This window comes from Ranitomeya imitator, chromosome 9 (assembly GCF_032444005.1).
Source record: "Ranitomeya imitator isolate aRanImi1 chromosome 9, aRanImi1.pri, whole genome shotgun sequence".
Classification (NCBI taxonomy): Eukaryota; Metazoa; Chordata; class Amphibia; order Anura; family Dendrobatidae; genus Ranitomeya; species Ranitomeya imitator.
In genome coordinates, this window is record NC_091290.1 from 13797174 (window position 1) to 13807681 (window position 10508).

Here is a 10508-nt window from a genome sequence, read left to right on the forward strand (position 1 = left end):
TTATTGCCCAAAACGGAGGTCAACTGCAAAAAAAATATTGTTTTTGCTCTGGAGGACCACCACTGTGCAATACTTAATTTCTCCTGCGGGGGAGCTGCAGGAAGATAAAACATTAACTTTCAGGTATCCGCACAAATTTCAGATAACTGCTGTGATCATTTTGTCAATGGACCCTTTTAAAGGCGCCATCTCTGCTGAGTCCCCCAAACATTTTAAAAGATTGTATCGACAGAGGGGACTAAAGTCACTGCCAGTAATGGCTATATTCCAGGAGGCATTGAAATGTAACCTGTCCGGTCCTTCTTATCCCTGACATCATCTGTTGGGGGAGAGTTAGGAGGCCTTATATATGTTGGATGAAAGCAGAGACTTTCATAAGGGTTGATTTGCGGTTCCAACTAAGCCCCTTCCCCTAGGCAAGTTTTTTTTTATTTTTTTTTTATTTTTTATGCTTTTTTTTAGGTTCGCAACCCTTGAATTCATCTGGCTTGTACAGTTGGCGGCCTCCATTTTCAGAGCTTCCATCTTTAATTTCCACATGAACCTAGTAACGTCATCGAGACGCTAATTCTCAAAAATTGTAATGTCATTATATATTTTTTTTTATAAATTCTGCTCTAATTTTAGGCCAGACTAAAAAGCAAGTTGCCAATCAGATGAAGAAAAGCAATGATCTGGTTGATTCATGGAGGATGTTGATGAATATTGAGGAATTGAGTCATGATCACGGCAAATTGTCAAGTTTCAAGTTAGTTCCTGGACCCCCGAAACATACTTTACTTCCTAAGATCTCCTCTGCTCCTCAGCTACAGGCGTCCAATTAGCTAGGCTGCCATCGCCCCTGCTGGGGATAGCACAGAGTTAAGAGTGACCTATGATGATACGGATTGGTAGAGGGGCACTGGGGTCTTTAGGAACAGTGGTGAAGATCTTGGGAACAGAGCAAAACTTTTGGGGGGTTTACAGTAAAGTTGTCTCTTTCTGTATGACTGTAGGATCCCTGGGCTGCTTGATAAAAATAAAAATGAATTTTTTGACCCTGCAGTAATAAAATAGAAATCGAATGTTGATCTTTGTCTTTTTTTTTTTTTTTGTCTGTCACCTAAATAAAACAAGACACGCTACCAACTCACTGAGGAATCGGATTACAGCTACCAAAAGAAGTCTATGGAAAAGGGAGGAGGAAGGAGTATGAAACAAAATGAAAGAGAGCTGCAGAAGTGCACAGAGCAACGCTGCTGCTTTCTAGTAATTGTTTTATCTCACCCTAAAGCTGGATTCACAGCTACACTGCTCAGTACTGCTGTATAATGTCCTCCGTGCCGTAGCTGCTTCTGCACATGTCCTACATCGAGACAGGGGAGCAGGAATCCCTCATCTCTGTGTGTGTGGAGACATTATAGCATCTCCACCCACCAGCTCAGAGACAACTGAAAAACGAGAGATCGAGCCTGCAGATGGGAAAGCCATTGAAAATTGCAGTATACAAGTCACACAATGACCAGAAACAGCGTTATTTCACACCTACACATGCTTATTGTGAACAGTCACTTGAAATGGGACATCTTGCCACGAGAGGGTAAAGAGAGAGCTGCTTCCTTCACATTCAGGACACCGATCTGTTCAGAAGCAGCCATCTAAGTACTGGTTACAAAGAACCTGATAGTAGATTAATGCTGCCCGAACCGGGTATGTTTTACTCTGACATTCTGCAGCATCTCAGAAAACATACTCTGGGGACCATGCATGTCGCACGACTAGTCCAATACGCAGGTCTCCGGCGGCTTCTCCCCGCCTAGTGCCCTCGACAGATATCTCCCTATACACACATACGGCGAAACCTGTTAGTCATCAGGAGCGCGGTGGGATGACGTTGCTGGGGACCTACGTCAGACTGCCTATCTGATGGTCGAGTCATCAGGTTCCCTTTAAATAGGAAGCACTGAAAATTTAGCAAAAATCAAGATGAGAGTAGGCACTACAATAATTAAGGTTTGACGGACGGATAACCCATTTAGATTTTTTTTTATGGAAAACAAGTTTCCTAGCGAGAAGCAGGGGCTTAGCTGTAGGGGATGTGGTGGTCGCTCTCGGACCTGAGGACATGAGGAGGTCCTCTGCCAGGAAGACATCTGTGATATAAAGGGCTCACGTAAGGTGGGGCCCCTATTATACACCCGGGGCCAGGAGCTTCGCTAAGAGAAGAAGGCCTCTCCCCGGTGTTGTCTATTGTGTGCGGTTTGTTCGCCATCACCATGTTGCTCCACCGCGGCCCCCGTACGCTCCGATCTGTCAGAAGTGCAATCAAAGAGATTTCATCAGGCGGCCGAAAGACGTCAGAGCCGGCTCAGTGATTAAAAAAAAAAAAAAAGAAGCAGAAATTGGCACTTTGGAATTAAAGCGTCTTTCTAGTTTCATGTAGCAGACAACCGTGCCTTTGTTGTGTCTCGTGATGAGAGCGGCCACAGGGCGAGTGCGCACCGAGATCCCACAGAAGTGAACATGAATGAGCTTGTCCTGGAGCTGCACCTCAGGATTACACGGGACCTAGGCGGTGCGAACCGATCCCGTCTGAAGTAGAACCTGCAGGTGCATTAACCCTCACGAGGCGTCGGGAGCCTCATGCCTCAGTAAGATGAGGGAGGAAATCAGGAATATCCATATTATAAGGAGAAAAAGAAAACATGGAAAAGTATCACAGGTTCACCCAGCCTACGGAGGCGACATCCATTTCATGCCCTTAAAGGGATTGTCCAGTCCTACATGTATAAAGCATAAGGGGATTGTCTGGTTAAAGAAACTTGTATTCAAAAAGATTATGAATAAAATAAAATTATCTACTGGCTAACACGGTACAAAGATATTTGTCTTTTCTGTAAAAAATTATCGTCATTTTTTTTTTCAGAAATGAATAATACTTGTGAAAATATGACACTTTGAAACATATTTTATTAGAGACAGTTGTTTTCTTCTCCTCCTGGACTGATGTTTCCTTCTCAAAAATCTCAATTTAGGGGTAAAATGTGTCTTCAGTGAAAACAGAGTTTCCCACTACTGAGATAGGAGATGACGATTGGTGCCCATAAAGTTCTATGGAGAGATGTAACTGGCGAATGTCTGTTTCTGCCTCCAGCTTCTCCCCTCTTCTCTCCATAGACTTTCAAAAGCACCAACTGTCACCTCCTATCTCAGTGATGTGAAAATCTGTGTTCACCGAATAGACATTTTACAGGTTTTACCCATGAATTGAGAGTAAATGATCAGTCCAGGAAAAGAAAGACGTTGATTTTTCTGATAAGATATATTACAACGTTGCTTACTTACATGTGCAATATTGATTAATGAAATAAAAATGACATCGTTGGTTATTCGTCTCTCTGGAGGACCCGTCCTGTCCAGATTTAAATAAAGAGCCAATTGAATTTCCATAGACACTGTGTAATGCTTAATTTCACCTATGGTGGCGCTCCAGGGAAATATAACACTTACAGCCAGGGTTTTGTTTTTTTACAGAGTGTCGGACTGGACTGGCAGAGGCCCACCATTAGTATTGATTCTTTGGACCCTCTGCTCAGCTACATGCAAACATATCCTGACCCTAGTGCACACATTTATTTTTGCTTCTATGAAATATTAATTTGGCTAGCTTGTTTAATGACGGAGTAGATTATACCTTTTTCTGTGGAATAGTATTACTCATTAGCTTTCCTTCACAGGGGCGGCCTACCGGAGGATTCTCCTTTTCACCTGTGGGCCAGTCCAAGCCTTTGATCGTCGGCGTCGCATTGATCAAACCTCCACCGAATGCAAATTATAGTAATATACAATTAAAGGGGTTCTCCGGTCTAAAGGTAAGTTCAGCCGTGCATAGCCAAGAGGCAAAATATAATCATGCAAGCTCAGCCATGGACTTGCCTTACTAATTTCACCCTTCCGTTCCAATGGTGGAGGCCATGCCGGGAGCAGTGATATCGGTGACCACCAGTGAGCGCAGCCGTCAGGTCACCAGTAGCCATCTGACCATCATAGTGGGAATCAGCAATAGGGTGGGGGGCGGAGAGGGGGGTGAGAATTTTATTGTTTATTTTTTTAAGGAGTTGTTCTCTTGTGTGCTCTTTGGGAAAACACCGCTCCCCTGCACCCGGAGAGTAAATGTACCAGTAAAGGTTTCCTTATAGTAATAGGTCTTAGTTGACGCCATTTTTGCAGACATGAAGCATCAGTCCTGTCCCCATCATCACCCGTCCTTACAATGTATGAGCTTTGAGCACAGTTTCATCTCTTTAATACTCGGGTCCAAGAAGAATGTAATAAAACTGGACGGGAAGTGGAAGGCTCACAATATTAAATCAATTTTCCCTCCCGAATATAAATTATAGGTAAAGACGATGGCTTGGAAAATTGATAAAAATAAAATCCCTTAAGACTTCTGTTTCATGTTTCCTCCTCGTCATCCTAAATCTTAGTGTTAGGAAGTAAATATATTTCACGCGGGAGAAGAGGTGAGATTGTCAGCGGAGACGACACAAATTGCTTTTTGTATTGACCAACGGCAGTAACACTTTTTATTATCTGTCAAATTAGAAGGGTTTAACGACCTCTGAGCCTCGTTATACAATCTTCATACAGAAGTCACCTACATAAAGTCATTTTCTACATACACTACATTAATGATCGTTTATTGAGTTACATCCTGTATTATACCCCAGAGCTGCACTCACTATTCTGCTGGTGCAGTCACTGTGTACATACATTACATTACTGATCCTGAGTTACATCCTGTATTATACCCCAGAGCTGCACTCACTATTCTACTGGTGCAGTCACTGTGTACATACATTACATTACTGATCCTGAGTGACCTCCTGTATTATACGCCAGAGCTGCACTCACTATTCTGCTGGTGCAGTCACTGTGTACATACATTACATTACTGATCCTGAGTTACCTCCTGTATTATACCCCAGAGCTGCACTCACTATTCTGCTGGTGAGTCACTGTGTACATACATTACATTACTGATCCTGAGTTACATCCTGTATTATACCCCAGAGCTGCGCTCACTATTCTGCTGGTGCAGTCACTGTGTACATACATTACATTACTGATCCTGAGTTACATCCTCTATTATACCCCAGAGCTGCACTCACTATTCTGCTGGTGCAGTCACTGTGTACATACATTACATTACTGATCCTGAGTTACATCCTGTATTATACCCCAGAGCTGCACTCACTATTCTGCTGGTGCAATCACTGTGTACATACATTACATTACTGATCCTGAGTTACCTCCTGTATTATACTCCAGAGCTGCACTCACTATTCTGCTGGTGCTGTCACTGTGTACATACATTACATTACTGATCCTGAGTTACATCCTGTATTATACCCCAGAGCTGCACTCACTATTCTACTGGTGCAGTCACTGTGTACATACATTACATTACTGATCCTGAGTTACCTCCTGTATTATACGCCAGAGCTGCACTCACTATTCTGCTGGTGCAGTCACTGTGTACACACATTACATTACTGATCCTGAGTTACATTCTGTATTATACCCCAGAGCTGCGCTCACTATTCTGCTGGTGCAGTCACTGTGTACATACATTACATTACTGATCCTGAGTTACATCCTGTATTATACCCCATAGCTGCACTCACAATTCTGCTGGTGCAGTCACTGTGTACATACATTACATTACTGATCCTGAGTTACATCCTGTATTATACGCCAGAGCTGCACTCACTATTCTGCTGGTGCAGTCACTGTGTACATACATTACATTACTGATCCTGAGTTACCTCCTGTATTATACGCCAGAGCTGCACTCACTATTCTGCTGGTGCAGTCACTGTGTACATACATTACATTACTGATCCTGAGTTACATCCTGTATTATACCCCAGAGCTGCACTCACTATTCTGCTGGTGCAGTCACTGTGTACATACATTACATTACTGATCCTGAGTTACCTTCTGTATTATACGCCAGAGCTGCACTCACTATTCTGCTGGTGCAGTTACTGTGTACACACATTACATTACTGATCCTGAGTTACATCCTGTATTATACTCCAGAGCTGCACTCACTATTCTGCTGGTGCTGTCACTGTGTACATACATTACATTACTGATCCTGAGTTACATCCTGTATTATACCCCAGAGCTGCACTCACTATTCTGCTGGTGCAGTCACTGTGTACATACATTACATTACTGATCCTGAGTTACCTCCTGTATTATACGCCAGAGCTGCACTCACTATTCTGCTGGTGCTGTCACTGTGTACATACATTACATTACTGATCCTGAGTTACATCCTGTATTATACCCCAGAGCTGCACTCACTATTCTGCTGCTGCAATCACTGTGTACATACATTACATTACTGATCCTGATTTACCTCCTGTATTATACTCCAGAGCTGCACTCACTATTCTGCTGGTGCAGTCACTGTGTACATACATTACATTACTGATCCTGAGTTACATCCTGTATTATACCCCAGAGCTGCACTCACTATTCTGCTGCTGCAGTCACTGTGTACATACATTACATTACTGATCCTGAGATACATCTTGTATTATACACCAGAGCTGCACTCACTATTCTGCTGGTGCAGTCACTGTGTACATACATTACATTACTGATCCTGAGTTACATCCTGTATTATACCCCAGAGCTGTGCTCACTGTTCTGCTGGTGCAGTCACTGTGTACATACATTACATTACTGATCCTGAGTTACATCCTGTATTATACCCCAGAGCTGCGCTCACTGTTCTGCTGGTGCAGTCACTGTGTACATACATTACACTACTGATCCTGAGTTACATCCTTTATTATTCTCCAGAGCTGCACTCACTATTCTGCTGGTGCGGTCACTGTGTACACACATTACATTACTGATCCTGAGTTACATCCTGTATTATACCCCAGAGCTGCGCTCACTATTCTGCTGGTGCAGTCACTGTGTACATACATTACATTACTGATCCTGAGTTACATCCTGTATTATACCCCATAGCTGCACTCACAATTCTGCTGGTGCAGTCACTGTGTACATACATTACATTACTGATCCTGAGTTATATCCTGTATTATACGCCAGAGCTGCACTCACTATTCTGCTGGTGCAGTCACTGTGTACATACATTACATTACTGATCCTGAGTTACCTCCTGTATTATACGCCAGAGCTGCACTCACTATTCTGCTGGTGCAGTCACTGTGTACATACATTACATTACTGATCCTGAGTTACATCCTGTATTATACCCCATAGCTGCACTCACTATTCTGCTGGTGCAGTCACTGTGTACATACATTACATTACTGATCCTGAGTTACCTTCTGTATTATACGCCAGAGCTGCACTCACTATTCTGCTGGTGCAGTTACTGTGTACACACATTACATTACTGATCCTGAGTTACATCCTGTATTATACTCCAGAGCTGCACTCACTATTCTGCTGGTGCTGTCACTGTGTACATACATTACATTACTGATCCTGAGTTACATCCTGTATTATACCCCAGAGCTGCACTCACTATTCTGCTGGTGCAGTCACTGTGTACATACATTACATTACTGATCCTGAGTTACCTCCTGTATTATACGCCAGAGCTGCACTCACTATTCTGCTGGTGCTGTCACTGTGTACATACATTACATTACTGATCCTGAGTTACATCCTGTATTATACCCCAGAGCTGCACTCACTATTCTGCTGCTGCAATCACTGTGTACATACATTACATTACTGATCCTGAGTTACCTCCTGTATTATACTCCAGAGCTGCACTCACTATTCTGCTGGTGCAGTCACTGTGTACATACATTACATTACTGATCCTGAGTTACATCCTGTATTATACCCCAGAGCTGCACTCACTATTCTGCTGCTGCAGTCACTGTGTACATACATTACATTACTGATCCTGAGATACATCTTGTATTATACCCCAGAGCTGCGCTCACTGTTCTGCTGGTGCAGTCACTGTGTACATACATTACACTACTGATCCTGAGTTACATCCTTTATTATTCTCCAGAGCTGCACTCACTATTCTGCTGGTGCGGTCACTGTGTACATACATTACATTACTGATCCTGAGTTATATCCTGTATTATACTCCAGAGCTGCACTCACTATTCTGCTGGTGCAGTCACTGTGTACATATATTACATTACTGATCCTGAGTTACATCCTGTATTATACTCCAGAGCTGCACTCACTATTCTGCTGGGGCAGTCACTGTGTACATTACATTACTGATCCTGAGTTACATCCTGTATTATACCACAGAGCTGCGCTCACTATTCTGCTGGTGCAGTCACTGTGTACATACATTACATTACTGATCCTGAGTTACATCCTGTATTATACTCCAGAGCTGCACTCACTATTCTGCTGGTGCAGTCACTGTGTACATACATTACATTACTGATCCTGAGTTACATCCTGTATTATACTCTAGAGCTGCACTCACTATTCTGTTGGTGCAGTCACTGTGTACATACATTACATTACTGATCCGGAGTTACCTCCTGTATTATACTCCAGAGCTGCACTCACTATTCTGCTGGTGCAGTCACTGTGTACATACATTACTAATGCTGAGTTACATCCTGTATTATACCCCAGAGCTGCACTCACTATTCTACTGGTGCAGTCACTGTGTACATACATTACATTACTGATCCTGAGTGACATCCTGTATTATACCCCAGACCTGCACTCACTATTCTGCTGGTGCAGTCACTGTGTACATATATTACATTACTGATCCTGAGTGACATCCTGTATTATACCCCAGAGGTGCGCTCACTATTCTGCTGGTGCAGTCACTGTGTACATACATTACATTACTGATCCTGAGTTACCTCCTGTATTATACCCCAGAGCTGCACTCACTATTCTGCTGGTGCAGTCACTGTGTACATACATTACTAATGCTGAGTTACATCCTGTATTATACCCCAGAGCTGCACTCACTATTCTACTGGTGCATTCACTGTGTACATACATTACATTACTGATCCTGAGTGACATCCTGTATTATACCCCAGACCTGCACTCACTATTCTGCTGGTGCAGTCACTGTGTACATACATTACATTACTAATCCTGAGTTACATCCTGTATTATACCCCAGAGCTGCACTCACTATTCTGCTGGTGCAGTCACTGTGTACATACATTACATTACTGATCCTGAGTTCAGGGCTGCCACTAGAAATTTCGGGGCCCCATACTGGCAAAATTTTCGGGGCCCCCTTGAGACTCCGCCCAGGCTCCACCCCAGCCCCGCCTCCGGGCTCCACCCCTCGAACTGTCCACAGTCCCACCGCTCTCTCTTGGAAAAACTCCACTTCTCACCAATCACACATTGACAGTTCCCATCACCAGATCACATACATAGCAGGCAGCTTTTGTTTTGGCCAAAAGATTTTTTAAGCCGCCACCATAACACGGTAGACACTTTTGGCCGGGCCCTACTCTACTGTAACCTATTAAATATTTGTTAAAATATGCAATACAATTTAGGTATATTTTTATTTATTTTTAAATTTTTAAAATGCCCAATAATATCACATAGAAGGAACAAATACCACAACACCATGACCAGATCACATACTACCACCACATAGTGACTGAATACTACAATTCTGATCAGTAATTTAAAAAAAAGCACCATACTATCACCATAAGTGCCATTATACACAGGAGATCTGTACTTAGTATGCAGTGTCTGTGTACAGATAATATAGTGATCACTAGTGAAATTATACACAGGAGCTCTGTATACAGTGTATAGTGTCAGTGTATAGGTAACACACTGACTCACCAGTGATGTCTCTAGGTGAAGTCCTTCATCTTTCATCCAGCACAGACCGCCATCATTTCATCCAGCCAGGACTTCTCTCTGCAGGAAATAACACAGTTATCTCGAGCTCCGCTTGCAGAACACATTACTTAAGTTTTCACAACTTCTACATTACACCACATGAAGAAGGCGACATAGTATCACTCTATACAGTAACAGGACCGCCCCCCATTTAAAACAGTATACTCAAAAAATAAAATAAATACATCACTGCAGTAATAATATCCCTAAATTAGCCCCTATGGTATTAATAATATCCCCCAGCCTGGCCCCGTGTGTCTCATTCCTGGCGTCAGCCAGATGTTCTCCCATCCTGCCCTCATGAGTATCCATTCTGCCCCATATGATCGCCCCATGTGATCTCTCCATCCTGCCCCATCTGTCTCCATCATATCCATCCTGCCCCATGATCCTGCACGATCTGTCTCCAATTCTGCCCCCAGTGTCTCTAATCATGCCCCATGTCTCCATTCTGCCCCCTATGTCTCCAACCATGCCCCCATGTCTGCAATCCTGACACTTGTCTCCAATCATGCCCCCTGTGTCTCCATTCTGCCCCATCTGTCTCCAATCCTGCCCCATCTGTCTCCAGTCATGCCCCCATGTCTTTC